We start from the raw sequence: 17,766 nt of genomic DNA, 5'->3' as shown, positions 1-17,766 counted from the left end.
GTTGATTTATGTGCAACGGAATCGGCAGGAATTTGTAGCGCGTCGAATGAAATCTTTTTGGTAAATAGACTGCGATTTTGCATTAGCAATTGACAAATACACGAGCGCGTTTGCTATTGATATTACAGCCACGGTTGTTCTGACATTTTTATATTTAAGAAACATTCTATTCTTTACATTCGGAATTAGAACCATTTGATTGCATTGAATTTATCAAAAACTGAAGGGCAGCAACAAGGAGACAGTTCTATCTTTTTTAGATATTTTTCGTTATTACCTATTTTATTTTTGTTATATAATACTATTTCATCGAAACCATGTGATCTTTCACTTGGTGTAAATAGGAGTCAGCTTCAAATAATAATTTAACCATTAGAGCTTCAACAATTAGAGTGTATTTCTTGAAAGAATAAAAAGTAGAAGTTTATTAAAAAAATTATTAATGAGAAAATACTTGATTTTTTATTGCTCTTTGCTGATTTACTTAAATTATTCTGAAGTGGAGCTGTGTTATTACACTAACCTTTTTCACTACATCTTTCTAACGATTCCATTTAACAATAATAGTATGAGTACGTGACATAGTTACATCTAGGGTCTGCATAGTGTAATTATTAGACTGTGAATCTTATGCAAAATAAAAATTTTACATAAAAATTATACGTTGACAACTCTAAATATTCTTAACCTTTTCACTAATTTATATTAATACTTAAATGCATAAAATCTGTCTAGTAATTACCTGACTAGAAAACAATCGTGTGAATTATTAGGAAATGGCAGATTTTATTCTTGAAATCGAGATTGGAAACGAGTAGAAAAGTTCCCGTACGTAACAGACACCATTCAAATAGCTTTATTCCGTTACGTTCGACAACAAATCCCATTCATTCGTTCAATTCATATTGTAGTCGATTATTATCCAGCAAGCAAACAGATTTTAATTAAAAGTATGGCGAATTATTTAATCAAATGTAATGAACGTCAGGTAGAATTGAGAACAGCGAACAGCCGGAATCATAGATAACAAAGCCGAGTCGAGATGATGGAAGAAAGTATAAGCCGGATTATACTGTCGTTTCGAGAGCAGTGTATTCTTAATTATCAGATTTAGAGGTATATGGGCATGCCGAGAAATCGGATCGAATTGAGAGCCGATTAAAAATTGCAGGGATCTGGTTTAGGATTTTAATGAATGTTAATAATGCCATTTCTGCACCCTTCAATCCTGTTAAGGCCCACAGAATCGTTTCCACGACTTTGTTATCGTAAAAGCTGAGAAATTATATTTTAAATGTACACACGAAAATTGATTAAATAGTATTACAATAAATAAGTAATAGTAAATAGTATTATAAGAATTAAGTAATAGTGAATAATATTGCAATAAATAAATAAGTTTGATCATAAATATAAATACGTAATTACTAGACTGCGGATTTTATGCATTTATGACAAAAATGGGTACGTACAATTTAAAACAGTGGAGGTATATTAAAAAGATTTAAGGCCACTAGTGTATCAGTTTCACCTTAATAAGATAATTAAAAGAAGAATGAAATTATTATTTGGCTTCTGTGTCTTACAATCAATGCAAACATTTTTTATTTTGCATAAAGATCCGCAATCACTTACAAATATTTAATTGACTCATTAAAGTATTCAGAAATTATACAATTGATTTATTGTTAGTGTGATCTTTGTTAATTGAATTATTTTTTGTTACTTTGCTTTATTGAATTGCATTCAATAATACAATGTCAATACCGAATGTATTGAATTCAATAATACAATGTCAATAATGAATGTATTGAATTCGATAATACAATGTTAATAATGAATGTGTTGAATACAATAATACAAATGTCAATAATGAATGTGTTGAATTCAGTAATACAATGTCAATAGTGACTGTATTGAATTCAATAATACAATGTTAATAATGAATTTGTGAATTCAATATTATAATAATTGCTACTACGTAGTTCTACGATGCAGTTCCGTAAATAAATGTCATTGAATCTTTGAAATGTAATTCTCTTTTATCATGTAGTTATGCCTCCTCCAAAATATGTAGAAATTAAAGGTCAGGAACAAAATATCTACGGTAATCTAATTTGAACAATCAGGGATTAATATCGGGATCAGGAATAAAATTTTTAAAAAATCCAAGAATGATTTTTCCTGAAAGGAACGCTATAGAAATCTGAAGACGACAAGGCACCGGTGTAGATATCGAAAGCAAACGGAATAAAGGTGAGCAAAAAGTTTTATTGTTCGATGCACTTACTTAACATGGCAAACTTACAAACTCTCCAGGTGCTTCACACGGCCCCAATAATAACGAACTTTCGTTTCTGTGAAGCGCGGCAAAGTAGAAGTAATGAATCCGAGAGGACTCCTTTAAGTTAGCTTACGGTTTATCACAGTCAAGTGAATATTTAACATTCTCGCGAGTAAATAAGCTTTTAACCTATACAACCTATGTTTGCCAAACAGATCTCTTGCGAAGTTACCTGTATTTCTAAACTCATCATAACAACTGTTTCACTTTGAAATTATTCTTCTCACACTTTATTCATTGTACTTAGCTACGGACCAGTAATGAAATTTCAAAAATGTAATGATCGCTGGAGGATCATTCTTTAAAAAGCACCAGTTAATTATATCTTGACAATAAAGTGTCAAGGAACACTCATATATTGATGTCTCATATTTTGAAATATTAGCTTGACCCAAAAGTTTCTTCGGAACGTGTTCCTTTAATATTGCTAAATAAATATTAGGTTGTTCCAAAAGTTGGTTTTCGATTCATGCACATAATGCACATTCATGTTAGGATGTACTAAAACATTAACATTAAGATTATCGGATTGTTTCTATTTATTTAGCAACATTAAAGGAACACATGCCGAAAGAAACTTTTGGGACTACCTAATATATCCGGATAGACTTTTCGAGAATTTGCGAGAGAGAGAGGGAGAATATGTCAAGCCAGAGTATGTTGGCTCGTATCAAAGCGGTCCTCAAGCGAAAGCTTCCGACAATTGAGGGGCTCCGTATAAGAGCGAGCTATTCCACAACAGTAGTTTTATGCAGAGCCGCTAGATGAGGGGAGGGAGCACGAATGGAGGGGAGAAAGTTACTCTCTCTCTGCCAGTACCAGATTAGTCACGTGACATTGTGTGGCACATGCACGACAGAGACGAAACGCGTCACGTGACCCGGCCGCCTCGGAAGGGGAAGGTAGAGTGGAGACACAAGTTTTAATCTGGCGACTCCGGTTTTATGGGATATATTAAGGCTTTCATGAAAAATAATCTTCCAATATAAATCTGGTGAAACTACAATTCTTTTTATAGAAGCTTATAATTAGACTGCGGATTTTATGCATTTATGAGAAAAATGAGTGAATGTAATTTAAAATAGCAAAAATATTAGAAAAATTTAAACGTACTATCATATTATTCTCAACCTACTAAACATAATTGGGAAAAAATAAATTTCTAATTCACTCCAGTGTGTTGAGATTCAAGTAAGAAATTTTTATATTGCACTAAAGATCCGCAGTATACTTATAAGTTAATATCTCTGTATGTCGAAATCTCAAACTTGGCTTGAACAGAAAGTGTTACGAATATTGTCATTATAATAGAATATTTCATTTAGAGGTACAGTACATGACAAAACATATGTTCCTAAACATTTTCCTTGCATCTATTGTCTACTGTGTCGAATTGCACCTATTCATTATTGTCATGAATCAGAATGAACAAAAATTTCATTTTTTAATATTTCATGGCATAGCTGCCCCTCGCACGGGATCCCTCAATAGATTAGGATAACTGGTGGCCATATACCAAGACAGATATCTGGCCACACTGTACTCCTTAGAGTTATCACGGTGCACAGACATCCCCGAAGGGTTAACAACAAATATTGATTAAGAGATGATATTTGTACAGCAAACCTTTCTGAGGGTTACTGGCGGAATGGTTCTGTCGGCAGGTCCGGCAATCCGTTGTTCCTCTCGACCGGCCAGATAAGGTGTTTCCCAGATGACGGTGGTTCCACCGAAAAATTTTCGGCGGTCCGAATCCTGATGTCCTGTGAAAGGTTCGAAGATAACGGTAGGTTCGAAATGACATACGCGTCGCGTATGTCTTACAGTTTGGCGTGGCGGCCCATAAGAACTCACAAGATAGTTCGGTGCTCGCTCCGCTCGTCCGCGCGGTTGCACGGCCGTCGGCTCAATGTACCAGAGGAAATCGCTGACTTATGGCTTCACCGGAGAGTCGTAGCTTTTTTCATAAACCCCCAGTCAACCCCCAACCTCGCGACTCTTTTACATTGTACCCAGATTTCAGCGATTAATTTTCCCCCATTGTGCCGTGGCGCATCTCTCGCCACCCCTCCGTGTCCCCATCCCACCGTGTGTCCCCAAGCCCCGTTCCACCCCGAACCAACCTCTCTCTCTTTCTCTCTCACTTTTCCTCGTTCCCGGGGTGCGCTATTTCGAGGCTGATTCTCCTTTTCCGTCCCTCGTGCCGACAGCAAGCGTTTTCAACCGCGGACCAAGCCTCCACCTACACATCCTCTCGCCTCTTCACCGCCGCGCGATCCGGCAGAGCCTATGCCTGCCTTCCTCTTCGGCTGCACAGTCCGCATTGTCATTGGCAAACAAATTTCAATGGTAGTATTAAAAGTATCCGCTCTAATGGAACCTAGTATCCGTTCTACAAAAATTCTCGTTTCATCTGTACGTGTCTCTCCACCCCTGTATACTCCTACCCCCTACACCCTCTTTCTCTCTGTTCCACTTTCGTTTCCGACTAGCTAGCCGTTTCTTTCCCGAACAGTGCAGCAACGTTTGTCTTCTCTCTCTCTCTAGCTCTCTTCCGACGGTGTGTGCGGGCGCGTGCACACCGAAACCCACGGGCGCGGTGGCAGGAATGCACGTGGAAATTTCTGCTAACGTCGGAATAATTACTCGCTGATAGTCGCGCGGTAATTGTCTGCCGTAATCTATGGCTAAGCGTAACAGGGCCCATTGCGTGGGCGTCGATGGCGGCCCGGCTCCCCCTGAGCAACGGGTTATGCGTAATTATTATGCCCGTGCCGCGATTTCTATGCGGCCCGACAACTTCTTACAACGTGATTCGCAGGTGATCGATCGCCGCGCTTCGGGATTTATATCCAGCTGCGTCGTCCGAACACCGGAATCGTTGCTTCGGATCAGCGTCAATGCGATTAACTCTTTGCTGAATTTGCTGTCAAACATCGTAGGTAAATATTTTTGAGGATTTCTTCATAATTTAACTGACAAAATGAAGTTCACTGTAGAAACGATCCTTTCGTGTTACACAGAAATATTGTTCTCCAAGCGTTTCAGTGAAAACTGTTTGAATTTGTTAGGAAACTTGACGACTTAAACGTAAAGAGCTTGAAGAGCAATGAAACAAAGAAGTTTGGCTTGTTGGGATTACATTATGACTGCAATTGTTGACGAAATTTTCTTGAAAATTATTAATAGACTGGATGTTATGCAGTTATGACAAAAGTGGTGGAATATGATACACTAGAATAAACTATGCAAAATAGAAATTGTTTATATTAATTGCAAGAATTAAGGACCAAGTAGAAACTTCTTTCTGTAAAAACATCAACACATTTTATTCGTGAGTGAATCCATCACAGATTTGAAGACTGAAGCTTCCCGGTTCCAGAGAGATCTCAAAATTGGACGTATGATTTTTTTTGACAGTTTTGTGAGACAAAAGCGAGGCACAAGTTTGTTCGTACACAAAGTCTTCACGATGCGCCTTATATTATTGTAAAAATCGTACAAGTTTGGTGTCCTCGTTATAAAGGGGAAGCTTCGTTCTTCAAAACTATGGTAGATTAATTCAGGAAAGGTTTTTTTAAAATTGTTTTACAGGCGTTTGAACCTGTAGAATTTTCCAGAACAAACGTGTCCTCAGTTTTTTCCGGAAAAAATTAATAATGGTTTGAGAGAATAGAGGAATTTTAGTTTTTAAAATTTAGTTTAGTTCAATGTTGTACTATTTGTTTGAAGTCTCCCTGTCTTCAAAGTTCGCGTCACAAAATAATTGCATAGAACGCGGCACGCTGTCAAAAAATTTGGGATGTATAGACGTCGTTGAGAAATAAATTCGTGTTTAATAAGGAAATTCGGAATTTGTCGAAACGAAAGCGGGCGCTCTAATTTTCGGAGGGACGTGCTAACTGGTTTACGAAAAGAAAATAAAAGGACCGGGAAGCGTGCATTTCAGGACATTGTTCAGCCCCGATATTCGCTTCTTGCGGGGAGCCATACAGAAAAAGAGGCGAAAGGGCCAAGAATGCTTTTCTTCGTGCATTCAAACCACGTCAAGCGTCCGCCTATATTGCGATCGTCTCGATCTTCGCGAAAAATCTAAACAATGGTCCAACATTTCGGGTGAAGAGGGTGGAAACAATAGGAACGGTCCTACACTTCGGTATTATGCCCCCGGGCGATAAGTCGCCATAATCGCTCGTCTTTACGTACATACGTCAGATATATTGCGGCGGTACGAACGGATCGATTACTATCGGCGAACTTCATAAATTCATGCGTGTCCTGTCGAGACAAAGAGAATACTCACAAGGAGAAGCCGTATCTGTGAACTGGCCGATTTTAATAAAACTTCTTCTGGTGATTCTAGAGACAAAATAAGCGGACACGTGTTCGAGCTTTTTTTGCCAATGCTCATTTTTTACGAAAATATTTAATGTATAATTTTAGGATTTCTCTGTGTTGCCGGAGGGGTGGTACAATCTCGGGAGGGGATGATTCTACATATAAAAAATAAACTTTTTAAAAACCACGCTTGTATTAAAATGCATTAAAAAGGAGAAAATAATTTTTTTAGACATTAGTGACTATAAATAAAAGTGTGGAGCGCTAAACTATATTCACGTAATCTTCGTGGGAGCTCCACGCTTTTATTTATAGTCACTAATGTCTAAAAGGATTATTTTTTCCTTTTTAGTGCATTTTAATATAAGCGTGGATTTAAAGAGTTTGTTTTTATATATTTTTTTATTTTCTACTTTTTATATAGTCTTTTTTAAATGGAACGCGAGATATAGTAATACTGGTAGGAAATAGTAAGATATATATTGAAACGCAAGATATGGAAATACGCGAGATAGAATGAGGGGATGACTCCGAGAGACGATGTTTCTTGATGAAGTCCAAAATTGTCCGAAATGGAACTGAATGAACGTAACGCCATACTGCGCCATACTGACTGAGCTCCTTCGGTGCGAAATGGGTCAGTGGAGTGGGAACGCGTAGTGGAGTAGGGAGCGTCGGCGCGCGGAGTGGGGATCGCTGAACGCGATGACGTACTACCGAGCGTCGCGCGACGAGGTGTGACGGTTAATATCAAAATTTTTTTTCTCTTTGTTTTTTAATATTGTATCCAGTTCTGAGCTACGTTTGAAGTTTCAAGTCTCTAGCTCATCGGGAAGTGGTTTAAAATTCGATTACAAGATTTGACGCATACAACAACAGCAACAACAACAACATCGACAACTCGGCAAGCTAATATAAGCGTGCTAATAAGTCGAGAAAAGTGAATAAGGTCTTTTCGTTCGACGCCCGGATTTCGAGAAAATCGAGTTTAAAGAACTCCCATTGGGTTCGCATGCTATAGTATAATGCAGCAAGTAGGATTGGTTGGTTATGATCAGACGCGTCAGAGGACTCCTATCAATAGCACGTGTATTTGCTGCATTGCGCCCAAACTAAAGTGCGATGAAAATAATGAAATTCAAGATTAATTAATTAGTTGAAAAGAAATACTCACAGGAGTTATAATAGCAATCTTCGCGATTGATAATGTACCAGACTTTCTTGTTTCCATTCACAGAGAGCTTGTATCATCCACTGAAAAAATGTTACAACACTCATTAGCAAGAAAGTAAACATAACAAATTTTTTAATTTTAAATGTATACTAACAAGTTTGTGCGACACTGTGGAATAAAACTATAACTATAATTTGATTCAATACAAAACATAAAAAATTTTATAATTTTCAATATATATTATATATTGCATATATGCAACTGTGGAATAAAACTGAGTCAAGAGTATGCATTGAGACGACATTACTTCAAGATAAAAATAAAACGAATTTAATTTCTTTTTGAAGATATGTTCACAGTAAAAAAATATTGTCAGTAATTTCACGACGGCAGTAGTTGATTTCACATGACCGTAGTTCCTTGCTAAATTTTAAACGTATTTTGTATATCCTATATATTTAATGCCGCGACCGCAGCGAGCCACAGTAGAATAATCTATACACACAAGTTTAACCGAGGAATTATTTTACTGTTGCATTTGTAATGCGCTCAAAAAATGTTCCCTTCGTGCACGGTACGAATTAAACAGAAACGTATGCTCTATGAAATTACTAATTAATTGCTTTGCACTCGTGGCACAAACACATTTACAATTAAGACAGACTAAATATTCCACGGGTTGTTCAGTAATGAACAATAGTATTATAAAGCAATCTCCAATTACAATGACGGTGGATTAAGAAAACGTTTGCCAATATACGCACTAGAATTGTGCCTTGTAACGACATTACCATTAGCTCTACCGACAATTAACGTACCCATCCCAGCCGTTGCAGTAAACCGACCAAATTTTGGAAAATACAAATTAATAATCTAATATATTTATTCTCGCCCTTTTGTCGGCGTGAAAGTAGCAAAAATGTTTGAAAACTCGTATTCGCAGGCTCCAAAACATTTTAATAATAACATTATCTCTAAAATAGATCTTTAGAAAAAAATGTCGACAACTCATGCCTGCCTTACATTATGCACTAAAAAATATGTAGTACCGTTGAAAAGAATGAAGGCGACCTTCGTTTTTCATGAACGAATATTTCTTTTGAGTTTTTTACTATTTTGTAGCAGAATAGAACTAATTAATTCTGTTCCTTTGCACCCAGAAGGAACATGTTCTAAGACTTACGCGTCCGCAAGAAAGTTGGATATCTTAATCATTGTGATTTCGCAAGGTCGAGTGAACTCGGAATAAGTAATTGAGCGACTGCCATAGCAAAACGATAAATAGCGTAATTGCGACGGGTCTCTTGCACTTTCGTATGCACGACCAGGTTCAATATCCATCTGCACGGATACAGACGCAACCTCCTTCCCATAAAATGCGAAGATCTCACCGAGATTGAGATCGTAACACTGGCAGCGGTTCCATCGTGCTTCTCTGATACACAGATTTAGATTTCCGTCGCGGAGACGTCACGTGTATAAACATCCCTTGTGTATTCCAGCGTATTAATCTGCAAACTGTCAAGCTGCATTTATGATTTACGAATCACGACTTATTATAGACTATGACGAACGTCTTTCACATTTTCTTGAAAGACCTGTCGATTCGGGTGTCTGGACGAATTCGTGCGATTTGAAATAATTAATGCCAATAGTGCTGTACGTATGACAGAGTTCTGCTTATATATTATAGGAGCTACATTATTATATTCATAACTAGATTCTATCGGAAAAGATGTCAGGGAGACGAGATATTTATACTTAGGTGCTATCAAATCTAAAGTCTATTTCCTGTATTAAATTTCCTACGTACATATTTATGCTCTTTATTTAAAAAATGTGTCAAACATTGATCTGTACCAGTACATAATTATTTACTTCGTTTTAGAAACTAGTATACGATAAATTTATCTGTACCAGAGTAGAGAATTATTCACTTTGTTTTAAAAATCATATAAAATATCAAAATCATTTATTTATGAAATAAAAATAAATGTGACTTCATTTTATGTAATAAGAATAGAGGATAAAGTAGAAAGTGTGATAAGAATAAATCTAATAAATGCTATATAAATAAATAAATGTGATGGGAACAAATTTACAGATTCATTACCTTTAAATTTTCAAACGTTGTTTTAACAATTTTGCATAGACAGAATGTTATCTTACCTTATCAATTTATTGCATCTTCACACTTTGAATCTTCTCCTTATTGAACTATTAATTAGTCCGGGCACAATCGAGCACAGTAATAAAATTTCAATGAAAACAGCGTGTTCCACCGTGGAATCGAAAGAGCTGTTCCTTGTCTAAGAAGTGTCCGCGAAGTAAGATCGCGAATTCAATTCTGTGAAAGAGAAGAGAAAGACGTATTAGCATTTATTCGATCGAATCCCTCTATTGTCCGTCCGGAGTTTTCTGCTCGGAGGGTCGTCTAGACGACAATGGTTTGTTAATTAAACAGGGCAACCCTTCTTACACATTACGTGAAATCCTCGAAGTTCATGGGTGTCCTTTAACTCACCGTGACAGAGGCAGAAGCTCTTATGCAAACCGCAGAGTCCGAGCCGCGCGGAGTCGGAAGAAGCTTATTATGGCCATTTGCTTCCACGTTTAAGTGGGTGTACTGAAAATTGTCGTAAACCTATGAAACGACGGTGTCGCTACTCGAGAACGACAAGCCGACTATCTGCTCGTACAATGTACCCTGCCGGTAATAAAACGAATCCTTGAAATTACGCATGAAGCGATCCGAGTACAGTCTACCATTCACCGAACCTTCGACTTCCTTCAAGATCTTCGCCCAGCTCTCACGGACTGTAGAATATTCATTTATCGAACGGGATGAATCCATTCACATTTTGTGTGTCAGTCCATCAACCTCAAGAATTCCATAAAATCAATGCCATTTTAAAAAAATGTAATTAACCCCTTGCCCTACAATATCGTGTCAGACTCTTGATGAGGATTCTGAACAGAGTCTAATGAATACATATATACGTATGTTATTAATTTTCTTTAAACCGAGATGAAATGTAGGCACACACTAGATATAATTTTTCCCCTTTTTTAGTTAATTACGAACTGCATTGAAAGTTCTAATCACTGAAACCGTAAAATAAATCGTAAGGCAAGGGATAGGGGCAGAGTTGAAGATTGATCGATTAAAATTTTAATCATGATTACTTGATTAATGTGTACGATTAAGAAAAGAAATCATCGAAAAATCGACGATTTATTCAATCGATTGATGAAGTTGATCATCAATCGTTGATTAAAAAAAGAAATGATCGAAAAATAACATAAAAGCACGTAAACAGAGTTTGTATTATAGACCAACTGACAATACATCTAAACCCAGTTTACATTTTTTTCAGTATTCATATAGTTTTGAGTCCGTATTTCATTTAGACATTTCAGCAGTTAATCATTAATCAATTATCCATAATCATTAATCTCAATTAACGACTAAAGTAGAAATTTAATCGTTAACCGCAATTAACGACTAAACTAGGAAATGAATTGTTAATTACGATTAACGATGGAAGTAGTAATTTAGTCGTCAATCGTTGATTAAATTTTTGCCCAACTCTGGTATTCTTGTTTTCGAGGCCATCTTTAATCAGTTCTTAGCAATATTTTCAGAAAAACTATTCAACTTGTTGCATTAGAATGGAACTTTAAAGTATATAAGTTATTTTTTTAAGCAAAAATAATAAAAATCGCATGAGTTACACGCTTTATTACGGAGTATATTGTGAAAAATGAGAACAAAATAAAACAATCTTGGTTACAAATCATGCTTAAAAATCATTGTTTAACCCTGATCTAATCTCTAACCTTTTTCTTAAATACTTTCAATGAGAAGGTGCCATTTTCATGGTATTACTTCAATTTTTTAGATTTCTACCTTCAGTGGAAAATGGACAATGGTCTTTTTTTTATATTGTTCAAAAGACCGGTTATTACCACATTGTTCTCCGTTCGTATGTCACACAATGTCGAATTGATTTAGTCGGTGCGTGAGCAATCGATCGACCGAGAAGTTATTAATATTATCCAGGTCCCACCAGCTTTCTGCTTATTCAATTCCTTCCATGGTTCATGGTCTCTCATAATTTCCAGTAAGAAAAATGGGAAGGCTGTGACTCGGAGAGTTATTGACTTGGCGCGTGGCTTACGTTAAATTGATGAAATCGTCGATAAAAAAGTAGGGGAAGCAGCGGGCACGTAGAATTATTAAACAAACAGTGAATATATTCAACGGTCGGTTTCGTGATTCAGTTATTAAAAATTATGCAGTATTTTTAGTATACATTTATGTAAAAAATTATATATTTAAGCCAGTTTTCTTTTTTATACTATTGTATCGAGTGAATTGAAGAATTTTGAAGAAATAGAAACACTGTGCAAATTTAGAGTAACATTTACACAAAAATATTTCTAAGAATATCTTCAGTTTGTAATAAAATATAATGCATTGTCAGAAACACACACAATAAAATATATATTACATTTATTTTAGAGACTTAAAATATTTGATTTCTAAAAATGATTTTTTAATGGATTTGATACACAACTGTGTATAATGTTATAAAGATAGCAAAAATATCCTGCAAGACATTTTCTTTATCTGTCCTTTGAAAGAAGCACTACTGTGCTGTAAAAGTATAACACATTTTAACACATGTATTGCAGATTTATAAATTCTTCTGGTGTGTAACAGATGAACTTTAAACAATTTAAGCTGAAAGCACATAGAACTAACCAGTCGAAGTAACGTTTAATACAATTTAGAATTTTATAAAATCGAGTAATCGCTTTATATTTTTGAACACTCCCATTGCATTTCAGCATGGGTACGCCGCGCCCGACGTTACGTAAACTTTTATTTTTATTGGTCGTAAAACAGAAGCTATTCGACACACTGTGTTGGAAAAAGCTGATCCCAGGAGCCAAAAAGAGCGATATCGAAAATGTTAATTGTGTTTTATTTAATTATGGCTCGCAGTGAAACATATCTTGAAATAATTCCGCAAGGGTTTTATCGTCAAGTGTCCAATTCAATTCCCGCGAGTTTACGGAACGAAAAGCAGTTGCAATTAATGTTTACCGGGGGTAAATTAATTTATTTGACTCTTTCTTGGAGGAACAATAAAGTGTAGGTTTTTCACTCGCGCGCCACGTGCTGTGTAATTTCCTCCTCTAGTTTATAGTAAACGTAGAAAGGGAAACTTTGTTTTTCCTCGTGGCGCCCGGCTTGTTCTGTAATAGAAGTGAACTTCCAAGCAAAAAACTCACCCCGTGAAAGGAAAGTTTTATATTACACCAGCAATGTAAGACCAGAAATCATAATTATGAGTTCCTTCAGCTGGCACAATCGCTTGGGCGAGTTGTGATCCCGTGTCGTTGGGCTCTGTCATAGTTTTACCTGTTAAAACAAGCCGTTTTTCTGTCATTCAGCACTCGCTCTGTGCAAACAGTACCTTTAGTTTAATACTGTTTTAGTTTCATTGGAAAAATGGTGAATCTGATAATGATTCATGATAAGATCTCAATAAATTCCTGAATCTTGTGTTAATCGATGTAATAAAATTATTTTTACATAGATTAATACGTAATAAATGATGTAACGATATTTTTGATTAATTACTAATAAAGTGGCGTGTTCTTCCTTTATAGGAGTATTATTTAGGAGATCAGAACACATTCATTAACAGTAACGTACCAAGCCCTAAAAACAACTGGTAAACGTTGCCTTACAAAAATGACAACATTGAATTTATTTAGATTTTCCGTAAGTTCATTTTTACAGTTTGTATAATTAAATAAAAACCGATCAGTTGACCGATTATATTAATGTATAATTTGATTCTTTACCTCTAAACGCCTGTGCAAACACTCCGCCTTTAAGGTGGCCTGATTTATTTGGCGGTGACGCGACGTTAACTAGATTTTCAATGGAAAATTGAATATCTGGGACATTCTTTTCATAACGCTAGACCTGATACCGTTAACGATGATCGCTACTAATGTTACGTGAAGATCGCTTTATGCAATTTCATCATAATGACAGGATATTCTAATGAACTTATTTCATAATTTTTCGCAACGACTTGTCTCGTCGTTCTGACAAGATTTTCGATATAAAATTACTGAGATACCATCGACCCTCTCTTCTGCATTTTACGTCGTTAGATGGCTTTGTTGTTAATTACTTGCTTGTGAAGAAAAACAAAAATTGTGCTCTATAGTGATTCACGGTTTCTGTGCAACTTGTTGCACGATTATAATTAAAAGAATAGACAGCATGATGGACAGAATTCATAGATCAGGTTTCTTTGAAAGTGTCGTCTAAAAATTTAGAATATTGAATCACCTTAACAGGCAATAACTAATGGGACATCTATAATAATTACTGAACAACTATCTTAAATAAATTTGTATTGAAGAAAATAAATAAATAAATATTATCAGTGAAAATAAACGAAGATACATATCCAAGTAAATAAATGTAACATTTATTACACAATATATATTACGTTGTTTATGCATCTATTTGTTATCTCTGTCATTTAACCAATGAAAATTTGTCGAATTAATATTGCAACCTTGCAGGGACCTTTGTCTCTCAAAAATTACAATTATATATGAAATTCGTTTCCAACAATTAATAATAATATATTTTTTTACCAGCCTGTGTACATGCAACACCATTCTTCATTTTTAATGAACACCCAAATTATCATTTGAACAATTATGTTCATAATTTTGATTGTCTATTTTCATCATACGATCTTTACTTTGTTGTTTAAGTTGTGTAGCTGTTACGTTTTGTAGCAGTTTATAACTTTTTTACTCTGTAACTGTTTAGTGAATCCTAATAAATTTTGAACATAATTAATTACATAATTTTTACTACATATACAAAAAAAACTGGAGTTTCTAGTTGCGTTTTTTCAAGGTTTATAAATAGGGTTTGAAGTGGAATTTTATGAATTCTCCATAAGAAGACGTGTTAAAATGTGCAAACTTTAAGTTGCTATAATTCTTAAACGGTGCAGTGAATCGTATCCAAACTTTGGTAATTGCATTAATTCAGTAAGAATTATACCTTGTGAAATTTTCAAAAATTTTGTTGCGTTTTTATATACCTCCAGAACATCCTTAACAAACCTGACATAGACCCTTCTTCCAGACCCATTCAAATGTTTTAGAAATTTACTGCCTTTCGTTGGTAGCCAATCGGAACTTTCCGGATACGCCTGGTGTACTTTCGCACATGCCACGAGCGCATAAAGATCGCCGGTGCACTGATAAGAGGAAGAGCCGGTGACCGCGGTGTTCTTGTTATAACAAGAGCGTTAACCCAGCCCGCGAAGACGCGTCCGAGGAGCGTGGGTGGGGCGGAATGACGGAAGTCTCAGTCGTTCTTTTCACCCAACATCAATGAAGTTTGTATCTAGCGCACATGGCGCGTGTGTATCCAGGTTGAGTTAGTGACGGGCGGGCTGTCGCCAGTATGTGCCAGCTGTTTCACTACTAGCCTCCCGTCGAATCCCGCCCTTCCACAGCCAACACCACCACCCACAATCTCTCCCTCCGATCTCAGCTTTAACAATCTTGTATGACGCGGGCCGAGGGACCTTTGCTCGTGCGCCGCAGCTGTGACGCGGTTCGGCATATCATCGAAATATTATTTCGCCGAATTTTAAGTTTGGACCCCCTACCCCCCACGCTGTTCACCCCGCCCGATCCCCAGACTCTGTACACCCTCGTCTACCACCCTCTCTTGGACACTTTTGACTTCCTCTTACCGTGCTTCGCCCCGAAGCCTCGGTATCCAGACGGTTCTTCGAGAATCATTGACTCGTGGTATTGGAAGATTAGGATCCTCGGATTCTTCAACAACTCAATTCTCCTCCGGAACCTTTGAAGGAATTAGCTGTGGAATTTATTATGTGATTATACAGTGATCTGTTCAATGAACGCGCTTCAGCTGCAAATAAAAGCTAAGCTTGATTGTTTACGAGATTCATAACAAACGTAAAAAGTTATTCATTGATCGAATACTTTGAAAGTGAAATGTAAAAAATGCAGCCGATCGATCTGACTTGTGAACGGCTCCTGATAAATAATACACGAAACCGAAAAGATATTTGGATATACAGTGACCCCATTAATGTTCACAGACTCTTTAACCCCTTGCATTATAAGAGCCAGACTCGTGGCGGCGTTTTCGAACAGAGTCTACTAAATATTGATGCCTTTAAATTAAATGTAGGTACACATACAATGAGTATAAATTTTCTTTTTCTATAGAACATTAGTGAACGGAATCGCAAGACAAGGAATTCGGAAAGTAACGTAAAAGTAATTTGTGTCCTTTTATTTTTTCAATTCGATTGTATTAAATTTCATCTTCCCATTTTCGTTGCAAATGCACAAAGTACACAATCGAGTAGCGGATATATTAAAAATGTTGTAACGAATTTTGTTGTATAAGATTTCGATCGCATTGCTGAAAAATTGTGTCTGGCCATGGCTGGCTACGTCTACTTTGAATAATGCAGTAATCGTTAATATAATAGCATCGTATAATTTCTTTTCAGAAACAGCGCCCTTGCTAATGAACGCAATAAATAAAAGTTAATTGTAACCAGTTGTATTTTAAACTATGGGAACGTGACGATTTTTTATCACAATGACAGTTTTTGAAAGTGAAAGAATTTTATGTTTAATCACGTTTCTACACCAGATGCACCATTCAATTAAACCTCCAAATAATGAAAATATCCCAATGAATTTGTATTCGTCTTAAGTTGGTTATTAAACAATTATTCGTCACAAGGCAAAAACAGAATTAAAATTATACTGACAATGTTCATACTAAGATAACATACACTATTAGCTTGTCTCTACAAAAATAATACCGTGCTACATTGTGCGAGTGTTACACTTGTACAACAAGTGTTTGGGACAGAAGTAAGTCTGCGCATGTAGAGAGTACACGAAAGTACACGCTTTCGTTATCCTCAAGTTTCCTAATTGTAGCAATGGGACCGACCGTTTTTAACTCTTGTGACTAACACCATTTTGTTTCATTGCGTACTATTATGATGTACTTAAAAATAGGTGCCCCAGAGGTTGGTTAGATATGCTGAAACTTCCTCTGCAGAAAAGTATTTATTAATTCTAAAATCTTAAATTATACTGTTGCTAAAATATTAACCTATTATCTAGAATAGCTTGCTTGGGGAATATCAGTGTCAATTTTGAACCAACGACACAGTTGTTATAAACAGGACATTCTAGCGGATATTAACGATATTAAAATGCACTAAAACTACACCTGAGATATGTGAAAAGAAAATGGCTACTGATCTACCTACGAAGGAAAAAAGAAGATAAAATTGTTCTTTTAATAGTCTCTAAGTGGCCTTATCTCAATTCTTAGAATTAGAAGTTTAAGGGCCCTCCACATTGATATGGCAAGAGTACACAATAGCTCTAATAGTGTTATCTAATCCTGAATTGGTTTAGCTGGTAATTGCTTCAGATTATTTCAAATAAATGGATCGTTATTTACGTCATAGAAAAAGAAAACTATTTCTTATACTGTCGTTATTACAATCGCAAAGATGTTTTTGTTTTTAAATAAATTGGTTCATTCGTGTACATGAAAATTGTATAAAATCTGAATAAAATCATTTTTACTACCTGTATGAAAAGTCAAAAATTTCGATTTACCATGCAAGTCAGCTACGACTTTGATATCTACGAAGATTGTTGATATCGTATTAAATTTAAAGATGCTATTCAAATCTGATTTCCACTAGTAAGGAAAAGCAAACCATCAGGAAGCAGTTCGAACTGCTGTTTCCGATAACTGTGGAAAGTCTTTCTTAAT

At 36.0% G+C, this 17,766-nt stretch overlaps 1 long non-coding RNA gene across 1 annotated transcript; it reads right to left on the bottom strand.

Moving 5' to 3' along the window:
* Window positions 1–1,578: 1,578 nt before the first annotated feature.
* LOC143214800 (uncharacterized) lies at window positions 1,579–9,702 on the bottom strand. Its single transcript, XR_013010226.1, has 4 exons — window positions 9,248–9,702; window positions 7,857–7,936; window positions 4,199–4,653; window positions 1,579–4,107 (listed from the first exon to the last, which is right to left on the bottom strand). It is a non-coding gene; the product is annotated as an uncharacterized LOC143214800 (long non-coding RNA).
* Window positions 9,703–17,766: the final 8,064 nt, after the last annotated feature.

The sequence above is a fragment of the Lasioglossum baleicum genome, chromosome 13 (genome assembly GCF_051020765.1).
Source record: "Lasioglossum baleicum chromosome 13, iyLasBale1, whole genome shotgun sequence".
Lineage (NCBI taxonomy): Eukaryota > Metazoa > Arthropoda > Insecta > Hymenoptera > Halictidae > Lasioglossum > Lasioglossum baleicum.
Note: the sequence above shows the minus strand (reverse complement) of the source record. Positions and strands in the feature narration are given on the sequence as shown.